Source organism: Leptonychotes weddellii, chromosome 5 (assembly GCF_054177405.1).
Source record: "Leptonychotes weddellii isolate Sample4059 chromosome 5, ASM5417740v2, whole genome shotgun sequence".
Classification (NCBI taxonomy): Eukaryota; Metazoa; Chordata; class Mammalia; order Carnivora; family Phocidae; genus Leptonychotes; species Leptonychotes weddellii.
In genome coordinates, this window is record NC_138373.1 from 62,306,826 (window position 1) to 62,322,776 (window position 15,951).

At 41.5% G+C, this 15,951-nt stretch overlaps 1 long non-coding RNA gene across 4 annotated transcripts in view; it reads left to right on the forward strand.

Moving 5' to 3' along the window:
- LOC115942419 (uncharacterized) overlaps positions 1–15,951 on the forward strand; it is a 53,211-nt gene that overhangs the window by 13,681 nt on the left and 23,579 nt on the right. For 2 of the 4 annotated variants that reach the window (XR_014145533.1, XR_014145534.1), the window contains exons 1-2: positions 1,086–1,572; positions 11,665–11,766. This is a non-coding gene — a long non-coding RNA (uncharacterized LOC115942419). Of the gene's footprint in view, positions 1–1,085; positions 1,573–11,664; positions 11,767–15,951 lie in introns of those variants that run through there. The other 2 variants (XR_004077022.2, XR_014145532.1) reach the window with 2 other exon arrangements.

Below are 15,951 nucleotides of genomic sequence, written 5' to 3' on the forward strand. Positions count from 1 at the left end.
AGTAATGTTTAAACTTCCCATGTGACAGACTCATTATAACCTGATAATCAATATAACCATATATATACATATATGCTAAACTATACATTATTACTTGATAATATAACCATATGTAAGTTTTAAAAATGAGAATGTATTGCTTCCAAGGGGTTCAAAAAGCTTTATGGGCATAATCACAGAAGATTTTAAGAGAGTACTAAACACTAAGTAGAGACAGAGGCTACAACCATTTTATGAGTGGAAAGTGAGATAGTGTGAGCTATGCATATGCTGGCCAAATGTAAGAGTCTGGAAGAGCCGTAAAAGCTTTCCACCCTTTTCCAAACATTCATCCAGAAGTCCTTTGCCTCCTTTTGAAACCATTCTGGTCAAAATTCTTGGTGGTTGTAGTTTTTGGTCTGCCAGTAATTATCACCTCACAAACATCAAAGCCATTACTATCCGTATTTATCCATAGTTACAATAAAGTATCCAATACTATCCATATTACTATCCATATTTATAATCCATATTTATCCATATTTACTATCCATATTTATAATCCTCACAAACAGCAAAGCCATTACTAACCATATTTAGACTTGTCAGCAAGGTTGTCTTATGTCTATATTTGCATTATTTTTAAGTATAGCAATGCTTCAAAGGCACAGAGTTTTTTGTCCTAGAGCATAAGCTGGACTGCTTCTATTTAGAGTATTTCTTGTTTTCTTTAAAAAAATAAGCAGGGGCGCCTGGGTGGCTCATTCGTTGGGCGTCTGCCTTCGCCTTGGGTCATGATCCCGGGGTCCTGGGATCGAGCCCCGCATCTGGCTCCCTGCTCCGTGGGAGGCCTGCTTCTCCCTCTCCCGCTCCCCCTGCTTGTGTTCCCTCTCTCGCTGTCAGGTAAATAAGTAAAATCTTAAAAAAAAAAAAAAAAAGCAAATGTAGCAATCAAGGTTGTAACAATTATTTTTATTTATTTATTTATTATTATTATTATTATTTATTTGACAGAGAGAGACACAGCGAGAGAGGGAACACAAGCAGGAGGAGTGGGAGAGGGAGAAGCGGGCCTCCCGCGGAGCAGGGAGGCCGATGCGGGGCTCCATCCCAGGATGCTGGGATCATGACCTGAGCCGAAGGCAGACGCTTAACCGACTGAGCCACCCAGGTGCCCCAACAATTATTTTTTTAAATGAAGGTTGAGAAAAGTCTGTCTTTCAAGTTCTTCAGAATTTTAATAACTGTTTATTGACTGTGCAGCAACTCCTGCGAGTTCCCTGAGTGCGCTGGCATTTGCAACACTTCCTTTTTCCGATCTGTCTTTTGAATCATCTGCAGACTTAACACGGTTAGTAATCGCGTCTGCTGAAGGGCACATTTCGTCTTGACCCTCCCAACAGTCACTCCCACCCAAGGCCACTGACTCAGGCTTCTCCTGGGTTCCTTTTTTCACCAGGCACTTCGTCTCTATATATGGTAATAGTGCTCACACGGATCAGCCGCTCGCCTTGCTAGGAAGGCTGGCAAGTGAAATCACGCGGAGAAAAGCTGACACTACCGTGGGCCAGGGTCGTTTGTCTTCCGGTAACGGTGAGTCAGTTACCAAGGCAGCCGCGTCTTGGCGGAGCCGCCGATGCCCAGTACCCCCTGGGCAGCCGCGCGTGTCCCGGGGCAGCTCCGGCGCGCTCCCGTGCGGCCGCGCTCCCGGGCAGGGAGTGCGGACGGCGGGCGGCGGGGGCGCGGCCGAGCCGCCCGCGCGCAGGCCGGCCGCACGCCCGGAAGTCAGCCTGCTCCTGGGGCTGGGCAGTGAGCCCGATCCCAGCCGGGCGTGCGCGCTCCCAAACGCCGCCGCGGGCGGGGCGGTCCTCGGCGCTGTCCTCTGTCACTCCACTTAAAATAGAGCACAAAGAGGAAGTTCAAGGGAGGGCGAGAGCAAGCCTATGGAAGGCCCGCTGTGTGGAGGCATACCTCGAAATAAGCTGTATGTTTTTTCCCTAGTAGAGCTGGTCAGGAAAAAGCTCAGGTTATTCACAACGACCGGAGATTTTAGGAAATGTGTAGAAATAAGAAGTCTTGAATATGAGCTTGTTATTAGCTTTAAATAGCTGTCTCTTCCTTGATTTTTTGGAGGGGGAAAAACAAACCTATCTTCAAGCTGGCTATCTAAAAATGTTAGACTTCACCAGGCACTTCGTCTCTATATATGTAGAGTTTTCAACCGAATTTCATACTAAATAAAATATTTATTTTACTTTCTAGATATAATTAGAAAACATGTAGGAGGATATTGAATGTTGCCAAAATATTAAAAAATGCGTAGATGTCTCACAGGCTTCTCTGCAATGGAAAGGTAGGATTCACTGTAGTGTGTTGCACAAAATAGACACAAAGGATGTTGACCAAAACCATCTTTACAAAGGATGCTGACTAAAGCCACTTTTCCAAGCAATTCCATATTAGAGTTGGGTTTGAAGTCCACTGTCAGCTTCTTTCTATTAAGTGATTAAGGATAGTTGTATCCAGAAGCAGAAGGATAAACTGAATGTCTCCTTAAAGTAACTTTTGGTAATGTATCTCAGCCCTGGGCTGTCCGGGCACATCACTTTGGTGATGACCGTGTATGGCTTTTGGGAATAATCTCATTGCTATTCATCCTGACCATACCTTCCACCTATAAATTCCTACTGTGCCCTTCCCACCTGAACGGCCCCAACCCTGCCCTGCAAAAATGAATGAATGAATGAATGAATGAATGAATAATGCATTATAATCAGTATGGTCTCATTCATAATGTCATCATTACCACTTTCATTATTTGTCCCCTCCACCATTTCCTACCTGGGTTGAACAAAATAAAGTCAATTCAACAAAAAACTTCAAAAAAACAAAACACCCCCAAAAAGCAAAGTATGCATATTCAGGTCTGAATAGACTGAAAATCCCTCTCTCTCTTTTCAGTGGAATGTAGATAGATGTTAGGTATAAAAGTTGTGTTTTCTTAGATGAGCTTAAAGGGCAAACAGAAATGTGTGAGCCATAGTTCTTCGTTTTTCCACACTGTGGCTTTCATTTTTTTTTTTAATGGGATGGAGAGAATGTAGTTATTGTCTGCCATCTAGTGCACTAAGTTGGAATTGTGTCTTGTCATTAAGATCCAGTAACTAAAATTCATAAAAATAGTGTACTGATTCAAACAAAGAAGGATAGATTCTACAAACAATTGTGCTTTCAAGCTTCGGAGATCCACTCTTTAGAGAAGACCAATGACAAGGACACAATACTGAACATTTATTGCAAAACTGGAGAGCGGGAGTTGATGTTAGATCAAGGTGGAAAGAATCAAGAACACCCACTTACAGAACCATGTAATGAATAGCTGTTCGTGGTGAGGAAATACTGTTGTAATTGATGAATTGACTGCATTCAGAATGCTCTGTGGAACAATGACTTGAAATGATCCCCCAATAAAGTAAAGCACGAAAAAATAGTGTCAGTATATACTGTCTTTCAAAGACCCAGTCTCAAACACTTGCATGAACTCCAGCCCTCGTTTCCAGTCATCCAGTCTTTCCAGTTTTTTCCTTCAAAATGTTTCCTCTCTCTCTCTCTATTTTTTCTATTACCACTATTAAGAGTGGGTAATAGACTTTTTTCCATATTACTTTCCATCTTCTTAGCTCTGACCAGCGTACATACTAATGACCTTACAATCTTCCTTATACACTGGTCACTGTTGCTTGAAAAACCCCTGGACCTCTATTTCCCTTTCTTCGTCCATACGTGCTCACCCTGGTTTCATTGTAGCTTTAATCGGGTCTCATCCTCCCTGCACAACTCCATTTCCTTACTCTTACTTTTTTGTATTATGTTCAATTAGCCCAACATATAGTACATCATTAGTCTCTGATGTAGTGTTCAATGGTTCATTAGTTGTGCATAACACCCAGTGCTCATCACCATGTGTACCCTCCTTAATACCCATCACCTGGTTACCCCATCCCCTCACCTCCCTCCTGTCTGTAACCCTCAGTTATGTTCCCGGAGTCCATAGTCTCTCATGGTTTGTCTCCCTCTCTGATTTCTTCCCATTCAGCTTTCCCTTCCTTCCCCTGTGGTCCTCCATGCTATTCCTTATGTTCCACATATGAGTGAAACTGTATGATAATTGTCTTTCTCTGCTTGACTTATTTCACTTAGCATTTCCCTACCCTTTTTGAACGTTTTGCCAATCGCTTCATGGTCCCTTGAACGACCCAGCTCATTGCTCTGTTCAAGTCTTCATTGGTGCAGTACCTCTCATGAGGAACGCCTGTCCTTCCTTCCTTTGCCCAGCCAACTCTGCCTCATCTTTCAGGATCCAGCCCAGCTGTGGCCCCTCGCTGGATACCCCTCTTGCCTGTGAAGCCTTAGGGGAATTACAGGTTATATTCAGTAACCGAGCACTTGTGCAAATATGGTCCAATGGCTTACCATTATTTCACAGGTTTTTAGTCCCGAGTCCTCCAAAATCTATTGTGAAATACTCTAGGCCAGGTATTATTTCTTAACCCTTTTTAAGCCCCCCTCAGGGTCTACACTTCTGGGAGCACTGGGAGCTCGTGGATACTTGTGGATTGGTTTTCTTTATCCTCAGCACAATTCTGCAAGGAAGAATGGAGCTGGTACTATTATTTCCATTTTACGAACGAGGATGGCAAGGCCCAGAGCCCTTGCAAGACTTGCTCTTGTCCACGACAGTGCCCGGACTGGGGCTCTGGGGGCTCCTCTTGTCGAGAACTTCTCTTGGAACACTTTGCTGCCATTGGACTGGTGATGATAGATGAAGCAATGCCCTAAGCCCTCCTTTATTTTCAGCTACAAACGTTATGTTCTTATAGGTAACTGTCATGAGCTCATATTGTAGGAAGCAGCCAGGCAACAGATTATAATCAGGGCATGTAGCTACGTCTCCCGCTTGGCAATTTCGGTTCTTTCTTGCTGGTTATGCCACATTATCAGCCCACACCCATCTGTCCTGTTTGAAAACCACAAACGGTTCCCTGGGCAGATACGACATTCTTCAGCACGGCCCTCGGACTAAACGATCTTTAAACAACTCTGGGTCTGTCTCCTGACCTTCCTCACCTGCTGAAAGGAATCCTGTTGCACCCAGGCTCACACTGCTGCTTATTAGTTACGAACTACCAGGGCCAGGCTGTCTTAGCCAGAGTTGTTAAGGGAGTCCGGGAGGATTTCCAGGTAGTTCCAACTCTGGCCACAGGATGGATGCATTTTCCATCCTGTGTGCACCTTGGGTGACTTGCCAGCACAGCAGATGATGCTTCCATTCCCAGACTTATAGCAAGGGGTCCATCCACGGACGCATTGGCTCTCTCCGGCCTGGTTAGTTTGCGGGGAGGACTCAGTAGCAAAATGAAAATGTCCTATCCACATGCAGCTAGGCAGTTCAGAGGGATGGCATTGCCGGAATTTGTCCTATTAAATATCTGGAAAATAGATACTAACAAGACTGTTAAACTATTCTACTAGTTTAAAATGACTATGTGTATTAATTGAACAAAAGGCAATAGAAAAAGGCTTAGATTGTTTAAAGAAAATCTAAGCGTAGTTGTAACCAGCAACTTTTATAACTGCGTGTCTGAGGAAATTATCAGAACGAATCTAAAAGTGTCACGAAATGCACTATTATTACCTTTATTTTATGAGAATTCTGTTAAGACATAAAAAAGATTGGTTTCCAACTGAGCTATAAAAAATTTTCGTGATAGTACTGGCAGGAAATTTTAACCTAAAAATTAGATGAAGAAGTTTCAATTTTACATGATGAATCAGTTGTAGAGATCTACTGTCAAGTGTAGAGCCTATAGTTAATACTGTATTGTGTCCTTTAAAAATTTTTGCTAAGATTTTATGTTAAGTATTCTTATCACACACACGTAGATAAATAAAGCAGGCAGGGCGAAACTTTGGGAGGTGATTAATGTGTTTACTACATATACTGTGGTGATGGTATCATGGGTGTATACTTATCTCCAAACTCATCAAGTTAGATACATTAAATATGCACAGCTTTTTGTGTGTCAATCATACCAATAAAGTGTTATTTTTTTAAAAGAATTAGATCCAACTAAGAAACTGTCATATGAAGTGTTAGATGCAGAGTAGTCATGAAAAGCCAGAATTACTACACCAATTACTACCTGAAGAACAATGACATCCCTTCTTAAGCATACAAAATATAAGCACAAACTTCACTGCCATCAGTCCTCCCAGGAGGCCCGAGAAAAGGTGGACTAGCTACTCTGATCCCTGTTTTGCAGGCTTAGAAAGTTAAATGGCCTCCAGGCCTTACATGCCTCATACTGTGGTGGTTGTCGTGGTACCATGGGGCTATGATCTGAAGCCAGGCTTCTGGACTTCACATCCATGAACTACTCATTCACCAGTGTGTTAAGATACAAACTCCATCATGATGTAATATCGACTATTCAGTCCCTGGAATATGTTTGCAAAGAAAACTGTTTTTCCAGTCTTGTGAAAATTTGAATGTTCCTTGAGTAAATTTCTAATGTGGCACTTTGGAAAAAAATCCTTACAAAATGTCTTGTACTATCAATGCGACTGTGTGAGTCACCTAGATTTTATGAATCTTCCTATCATTTCACACAAAACTTTGTTAATGAAGAGGACAGAGGACTGAAATCAGACCAATGGTTTCTGACCCTTTTTTTGGCCAGTGACACCTGCAAAGCTACTTGCTATCATCAGTAACTAGGATCAGAACCCCTATGGCTGAGAATATCTCATCAGTTAACTTTGGACACACTCCTCACAAAGCAATATAGCCCAAGATGTGAGGTTGGGCACACTGGGGGCTATTTCTTATCTTTGATTCTTCTCAAATTTATCAGAAACTCTATTCCTGAAGTTCCAGATGCAAACCACATCATTTCCATTTAATGTGACAGATCTGCACTGATAGATGGTGTTGACATCCCCTGATATATTGGAACATCAGATTTCCTGCTGACAAAATCCTGGGTCGGTTTGTAGGAGCAAGTCAACTTAGTAGAAAATACCATATTGACTTTTCATGTACGAAGGCTCTAGTTTCTGACTTCTTGAGTGCCTAGGGAAGGTTATTGCCATTGGAAATGAAAGCTTGATTGATTAGGACAGAGATGTGCCTTTTAAAAGATTGAATTGCTGGCCTTAAAGGATCAAATTCAACTCTCAAGAGGGAGGCTGCCCTTATAATTCTCTTTTCTCCCTAGGCAGTTGTGATTCTTTTTTTTCCCCCATGCCTTGAAACAGTGAATTGTGGAAGATCATACTGTGTGAATAGTCTTGTGTAAATTGTCCCTCAGGTCTAGGTCTGGAGATTATAATCTATTAGTAGAAACCTGAAAAAATCCACAAAATACAGGCAAAGAAAGAAATGTTTTCTCATTTTGAATGATGTCTGCAGGAGGGTGCTCTCAGTGGGAATGGACATTCCATTATAAAAGTTAAAAAATGTAGAGTACTTAATAATGGCTTCACAGATTGTCCTGGCATGCCCCTGGACACACCATACGTCTAACTATAGCCGTGACTTCAGTCCGATTTAACTCCGTTTCCTCGTATCTGATCAGCATGCTGCAAATGCTGGGCATTCTCTACCCTTCTCTTGAAGTAGACATTAGGCTGCTGGTCTGGACCATTTCTATCTAGATGATGGTGCTACCTGTGTTCAAGTCCCTTCTAAGGCTAGCTCTAAGTGGCTTCAAGGCAAAATCTTATCTTTTAATGGCACACAGGAGCAAACTGGATGGTCAGAGATGTTCTAGGCAGGGAATTATGTTGATGCCCAACCTATTATAAATTGGCACTTGCATAACAAGGTCAACCAATTTGGTTTTTGCCTTTTATAAGTTACTTAATTTATATGGTTTTGGTTAGACAGAATCTGCACACGTACACAGTTCAGGAAGTGTGGAGGAGTACATGGTGAAAAGTTACTCTTCTTGCCTTCATCCTCCACTGACCCAATTTCCCTGTCTTGTAACATCTATTTTTACCCATTTCTTTGTTCTTCCAAAGATAGTATGTACCTACATTCATCCACACATACATGGATATGTGTATACGTGCATATGCTTTTTCATACAAATGATTGTGTATTCTATACCTTGGTTTTAAACCTAACAGTATGATTTGAAGCTGCGTCAATCTTTTTTGACTGCTGTATAGTATTCCATTTTGTGGCTCTGTTATAATCTATGCAATCAGTTGCTGTTAATAAACTTGTAAATCATTGCCAGGCTTTTGCTGTTACAAACAACTCTGCAGTTGACATCTTTGTACATCCATCATTCACATATATATGAATATATCTGAAGGATAAGTTTCTTGAAGTGGATGTGACAGAACTTATTTTTGTCATAATTAATGATATACTTCTGGTTCTTATTGATGCTTTTATTTCTGTCTTTTACTATGTGGTCTGTGTTTTGTCTTTCCTTTTGCTGATAATATGAAAGATTTAAATTCTTAGTGGTTTATTTTTATAAGAATGTAGTATACTTAAGACCACTATTTCTTTGGGGCACCTGGGTGGCTCAGTCATTAAGCGTCTGCCTTCGGCTCAGGTCGTGATCCCACGGTCCTGGGATTGGGCCCTGCGTCGGGCTCCCTGCTCGGCGGGAGGCCTGCTTCTCCCTCTCCCACTCCCCCTGCTTGTGTTCCCTCTCTCGCTGTGTCTCTCTCTGTCAAATAAATAAATCTTAAAAAAAAAAAAGACCACTATTTCTTTGATTAACATTCTTTGACTCCTTACTGTATATATAAATGGTGAAATCAGCAATTGCCATTTATTCTCCCCAGTATTCCTTCTAGTTTTTGACTTTTGACTTTTATATTTTTCTTAATGTTTCTATTTGTATATTTTAAAAAGTCATATTAAATGATGTTTATCAGCTTTGATGCCTGGGTGTGAAAGTTAAGGAACTCTCTACACCTACACTACCTTCCTCTTTATCCTCTTTTTCCTTTGAATTATGTTACTTATATAATGTTTCCATTGTAAGGAAATCTTTCTTTATCTTGGATATCCAGGACTTTACTAGGATATGTCTCAGTGTTGATGGTCTGATGTGAGTTTTTTCCCCTTGAATAAGAAGTGCCATTTAGAATTTAGTTTCCAGTCTCATTAATTCTGGAGCTCATGAATGTTAACATCCATCTTAGCGCTGACTTAAAGCTTTGCAGGCCTCAGAACGAGGGAGGTTCAAGATAGTATTTCACTGACTCTGGGACATCCTTTTTTTTCCCAAGGGGACATTTCAAATTTTATAAAGATGTGCCCTTCCAAGGTGTCATCTTAATTTTAAAGGGCCCCAAATAAATCCCTCATAACTTTTATTATCCACTTTTAGCACCCTTCTTCCCTTGTTACTACAGCTTTAAAGTGAGCTATTATTTGTAGGAACCTTTTAAGGTACAAAAATGAATGACCTTAAAACTTATCAACTATATCTCCAAAAGTCAACTTGGGGCAACAGTCTAAAAATCTCAGAGAGAGGGGTGCCTGGGTGGCTCAGTCATTAGGCGTCTGCTTTCGGCTCGGGTAGTGATCCCAGGGTCCTGGGATCGAGCCCCGTGTTGGGCTCCCTGCTCAGTGGGAAGCCTGCTTCTCCCACTCTCACTCCCCCTGCTTGTGTTCCCTCTCTCGCTGTGTCTCTCTCTGTCAAATAAATAAAAAATTTAAAAAAAATCTTAAAAATCTCAGAAGGAATGTTGTTATGTCCTTGCTCTGCAATGGCGTTCTCAAAAAGCCCCATTAACAAGAATTTGAGTCTTATTCAGGTTTACTGAGTATTTGGTACCAAGAGAACTGATGACGAGTTTCTTATAGCTCCAGAACTCTCATACTAGAAAACTTGACTCTCCTCTTTCAGAAGAGCAAAAAATATTGGCCCAAAATATTTATTGGTAGTTTTAAAAATTATCATTCATATCATATGCTTCCTCAGTTCAGGTATTTCAAAGATCAAGCAACTATGTCCCTTACAATTTACTGGGTGTCCCATTAGATTTCTAAGGACTGGCAAAGTGATTCTCTATTTTATTCACCTTATTTAACTTTAGAAAGGGTATACATTTCAATAATTCATCTTCAATCATTCCACAAATATTGAACAATGCCAATTCTGTTTCTAGAGCTGTTACGGGTGAGTGGAGATAGAGAGATGACACCAACGACAGAATTTAACATTTATTTTGAATTTAGGATGTGCCAGCCATTGCATGAAGCATGAATTATCACATAAAATCCTCAAGATATTCTCATGTCTTAACTTTTGTTGTTGTAATACACAACTTCAATATCTCGGTGGATTACGACAATAAATATGGATTTCAGGATCATATTACATTGGGGCTGGGGGTCAGCTGCAGCATTGCGGGCCTGTGCTGAGTTCTACATGCGTTCTCATTCTGAAAACCCAGTTAAAGATGCTTTCTGAGATAGCAAAAAGGCTGGTGGAAACTTGCGATGCTTCTGAAATCATCTTTTCAGTCATGACAAACATAGTCTTTCATGTCTTTTTAGCCAAAGCAGGTCACATAGCCACACCCAAAGCCAGTGGAGCAAACAAGGATACTCCATTTACCTAGAACGCTGGTAACGGCCATGAGAAGACAAATAATCATACACAAAAAAATGCAATCTGCCCCAATTTGCTCTTCTGACCACAAGATGCTCTCACCTCTTCCCAAGATACTTAAAACTACCAGGCACTGGGCTCAGAAGTCCAGAATCTCGTAAATATATATTATATCTCCTTGCTGCTCTTCTTGATTAGAGACCCATGAACTAAAGTGAAAAGTTGTCTGTCTTCTTCCTCCCCCAAAACTAATATAATACAATAGTGGAGTAGGGACACCTTATTAAAAGATTGCAAGAATGGGAGGTACATACCAGTCACTGGTTAGTAGCAGTTCTGATGTTCCACTGAGCAAAAGTCGCAAGCTTGTCCACCCTGATGGTAGGGAATGTTCCTTGATATATTCCAGTTACATTTTCTGGGAGTCATTTCTCAGCCTGTTGTTCTCCATGAGGTTTGACTGGACAGCTCTTCCTCCTCCATTATCCTCCTTGGCCTCTTCTGACGTGAGTATTGGAAAAGATGCCATTTGTGACTGAGAAGCTATCTCAGATTGCTTCGCCCCTATAGAAGATTAGAGACCAAAGGGTTATTTTATGATTTGAATACTTATAGTCTCTTCTAATCTAGGTTGGGAGTGCTTTGGCAATAGATTTCTCTATAAAACTGTTTTTCTTTTTAATCAGTTTGATTCCAGTAAGTTCCATGTAAGTCAATAGCCATACCCATTACTTTTTAAGAAATACCTTCATAGGTACTTTGATCTTATCAAGCTTCAGACGGACTGCACCTTAATTTCTTTTCCCTGAGCCATTTGTCTAACTGAGATAATTTACTAGAGCCATATTAATCTAATCAGTAGACTTGACAATGGGTGTGTTGGATCTGTGAGCAATCTTCATCTTAATTTGAGACTCTTTAACCTGTTAGAAATGAGAAAGTTTCAATTTTCAACCCTAAAAGTTCTGGAATTTCTGGATATTTGCAGCTCTGCTGGACTCATCTTGGCTCTGCTCCTTGTGTCTTCTCATTCCAGAATCCAGGATGAAGAAGTAGCCACTGCATGAAACTTGATGGTCTCAGGGTGAAGGTTTGAACATCGTGGGAACATGCAATGCCTCTGAAAACCTCAGCTCAGGTGAGGCAAATGGCTCATCTATTTATGGCCCATCTTGGCAAGTCACAAGGTCCACATCCCCAGTCAGTGGGATGAGGATGTCTACAGGAAAAACTGAAAAAGAGGAAAAGGAAATGGATAATTGTGAATAAATGATACAATTTCCATGCCTCATGAGGCAGATACTGATATGAATCTCTTGGTAGAGAAAGAACTTGAGGTACAGAGAGAAAATTGAGGCACAGAGAGGTTGAGAACCTTGTTCCAAAGTCCTACGGCATCTTATTGGTAGAGCCAAGATTTCATCCTGGGGAGTCTGACTCCATGGTGTTGAATCATTTTCTAGATTCTTCCTCTGGGAACTCTCATTTTTGTGGAATAACCCATATCATCTTGTCTAAATTTTCAGCAGGCTTTAAGAAAAACAATTTTAAAGAAGACTCAAATATGGCAATAATAAAGCTTTGTAAAATGCTGTTACAGATTTCTTTGAGAAATAATTCATTAAATTGATGCCAGTTGTAACTTGTGAGATCATAAAGCTCAGTGCAGGAATACTGAAAACATGAAGGTAACCTTATCACAGCATGTTCAATAATTGGATCCCTTCAGAGGAGTTCTGAGCTTCCTCTCAGAATTGCTATGCTACACTTCCACCCAGAATCAGAGAATATAAAAACTTAAGGTATCAGATAGTGAAATGAGTTCAAATTACTGAGTGTTACATTCAATTAAGGAAATCTTTTAGGACAAATCTTAAAAAGATTAGCCTGTCTCTGGATTAAAAAAACTCTTTTCAAACAACAGGTCAGAAAACAGTGATTCAAGCCATGTTACAAGCCCATCACAACAAGTGTTAGAATTCCAAGTGAGGTGTTCTCATCCTTGACTCTTCATCCTTTTCCTACTCTCACTTCTTCAGAACTGGTTCAGATTTTCCTGGAAGAATTTCCTGTAAATTTCATTCAGGCTTATCTCCAGAGAGGCATGGAGATTAGACCTATTATAGGCTGCAGCTCCCAAACACTCCTTATATTTATATGCAGATTAAATCAAATGAAAATAAAATCAAGAGTGGTCTTGAGGAAAGGGTCTCCTAAAACACAATTGATACCCTGCATGATGTGTACAGCTCGAGAGTAGCAAGGGGAGAGGTGACTTGGTTTTATGATACTGGCTCTGCACGGCCTTATGGAGATGGTCAGTCAGGGCTAAAAGAATGAGGGAACCACCACAAACCTATTGTAAGTTAGAGTCAGAGAGAAGCTGAGGCTAGACATGTGCCCTGGCAGTCCTGCTGGAGAAAAGCGAGCCGGCGCCACTGGTATTTATCCATACACTGGGATAGATAATGTGCAAGCAGCTACTTTTCCCCTGAGAATTTCTTCAGCCACCGAATTAGGATAGGCTGACTACCAGAATGGACCATCTCCAACTCCTTGTAGCTTTAATGGCGTAGAAAGTTTATTTCTCACTGAAGTCAGAGTCTTGAGTATTTGATGAATGGCCTCCCATGCAGCATGCTGGCACCCCCGATCCTTCCATCTGGTGAATCCGCCATCTTTGGAGTCTCAGAGTTCTTCACCAGAGTTTTCCGGAAGTGGCATCTATTGCATTTGCCCACATTACATTGGATAGAACTCAGTCACATGGCTCCATACACCTGTGTGAGAAGCTGTGAAATGTAGTCTTCCTGGAAGGTTAAGAGGGAAGTGAATGGACTTGAAGAACGTGTTACCAAGCCTTGGGGAGGGGAAACCCCTATAGGTAAAAATCAAGGGATGTCTATGCACTGAAGAAGAATGCAGCTGTTAAGTCAAGGGGGTTCTCTGCTCTTTTGCTAAAAGAAGTTTTGAGTCCTTGGCATCTGGTACAGAGCTTTTCACGGTTCAGTTGCCACCTACTTCTCTGGTTTCATCTCTTGCCACTCACTGCCCAGCCCCCCACCTTCTCTACCCCATGCGCTTAACACTCTGGCCAGATCAGGCTACTGGCTGTTCTTTGAATGTGTCACATATCTTCACACCTTTGGGCCTTTGCAAATGTTGTTTCCTGTTTGAAATACCAACTTACCCTCCATCACAAGAACCAGCTCAGACATCTTTTTTTCTGTGAGACTTTCCCTGAACTCCCTCTGGCAGGCTGAATTAATTACCACCTTCCTCACACTCCCACAACATCCTATGTATTACTTTCTTATAATTTTACTATGTGTCATCTTTGTTATTTGCTTACCTATATGTCTTTGCACTGTACCTATATGTCTCTGTACTGTAAACTGTGGGGGAATAACTGAATGAGATCCACACCTGGGTCCTGAAGGCTATTCAGTGTCTCACTGGAGAAACTCTTAGAGAACATAAGTCGAGAATCAGCCAGAAATTTGGAATACAATAAAAAGACTGAGTTTTATTTAAGAAAAGTTGTAAGCTGTTTGGAAATGTGTTCTAGATGCATTATTCATCTCTGGAGAAATAGAATAACTGTAAGTGTAGTAATGCATTTCTGAGGCCAAGAGAATCATGATGTTGTGTTCTTTGCACTGTTCACCACAATGCTGGTTTAGGTGCGTGGAAAGAATAAAACTGAGCTCAGTGAGAGTCTCTGATGAAATGCATTCTTCCTCATGGAGGAAGACTCAAGTTTTGGAGAAGTGCAGAAAAAAAATAAGCTTATATAAACATTTCATTGCGTGATCCCTCCCTGCAAAGGGTGCCCTTCTGTGGGGGACTGTGCAAAGCTCTGGTCTGAGTCCTGCTGAGACTTACTCAGAATCCTTTCCCAATCAATGGGCCTGAATTTCCACTTTACCAAAGTCAACACAGACAGCTACAGTTCAAAAGAAAAATTTCCATTACCATAACGGATTGTAATACAAAGCATTAGCTGAGCCTCTTCCTCTTTATCTTGGCATTTATGACTCTAGGCTTAGTAACTTTCAGGGTAAAATGAGTTCACCTTTTATTCAGATTTTTTATTTTCTGCACTCCTCATTTCATGTGGTTGTGTTTGAACAAGCTCCCAATCTCTTTCCTTCTCTCTCCCCTGGCTCTGATTCCTCAATGCTTCAGGCCAGCTTCTAAGACAGACTTTCCTAGCAGTCAATGCCATGGTTATTGTTCCCAGTTCTGTTAAAAATAGACCCTGTTCTGTGTCTTCAGTCCTTAAAGAATAAGAGGTGAGGTCATTTTCTGCTTGGAGAGTTGGAGAGTGGATCCAGACTGTGAGTGATTGGCACTAGCACATTCAGCTGCCGAAGGAACAGGTGTTAAAGTGACTTCTCCCATCCTATTAAATATCCTTTTCATACATTGATTCACAGACATGTTTCCATTCTCATGACTGAACAGACAACCCTGTAATTTGTCCACTCCATCCATTTTTTCCCACCCCCTGGCAACAGTTTCTCTTCAAGCATCTGCCTAGATTGTCTATTGTCTCTGTAAGTTCCTGCCCAAGGTGACTGGTAGAGGGATGATCTTATGAAATTAAACAGCAAAAAGGAAAAGGCGTGTAATTTATGAGGACCAGCAGACACTGGGTAATGGGGTTCCTCCTCCTGCTTTTCACCTGCTTTCTGATAAGAGCTTAAAGTTACTAAACCTTCAAGTCTCAGAAATGACTCCTCCACAAAACTGGGGGCAAAGCAGGGGGATGTATAGAAAGAGACAGAGACCTAGAAGAAAACACCCCTCAGACCTTCCTTAGACCTTTCACCAGAGCTCTGAACAGAAGTGGAAGAAACCCCCAAAGAAACAGACTCTAGATTTCCAAGGCCAGAAGCCATTTTTGGTCTCCCTGCCCTAAATGAGCATGCTTTCAGGTGTCACATCTGAAACTTTCACAGCTCTGTCACGGTGGAAGATCAAGACCAGGTTTCACCAAGAGAGGTGTGCTGCCTTAAGTGGCATTTTGAAACTCTAAGAGTAATGGAGCTAGAAGACAACTGCTTTACTGTTGGATTCTCAAATGCCAGAAATAGAGGTCTCTCTCTCGGAGTCATTCAATTTCGGCAGAGAAGAAACTTCCATCTCTTGCTGAAGGAGAAAGAGAGCACAAGCAGAAGGAGAGGGAGAAGCAGGCTCCCTGCTGAGCAGGGAGCCCGATGCGGGGCTCGATCCCAGGACCCTGGGATCATGACCTGAGCCGAAGGCAGATGCCCAACTGACTGAGCCACCCAGGCACCCCATATCATTATATTTTTTA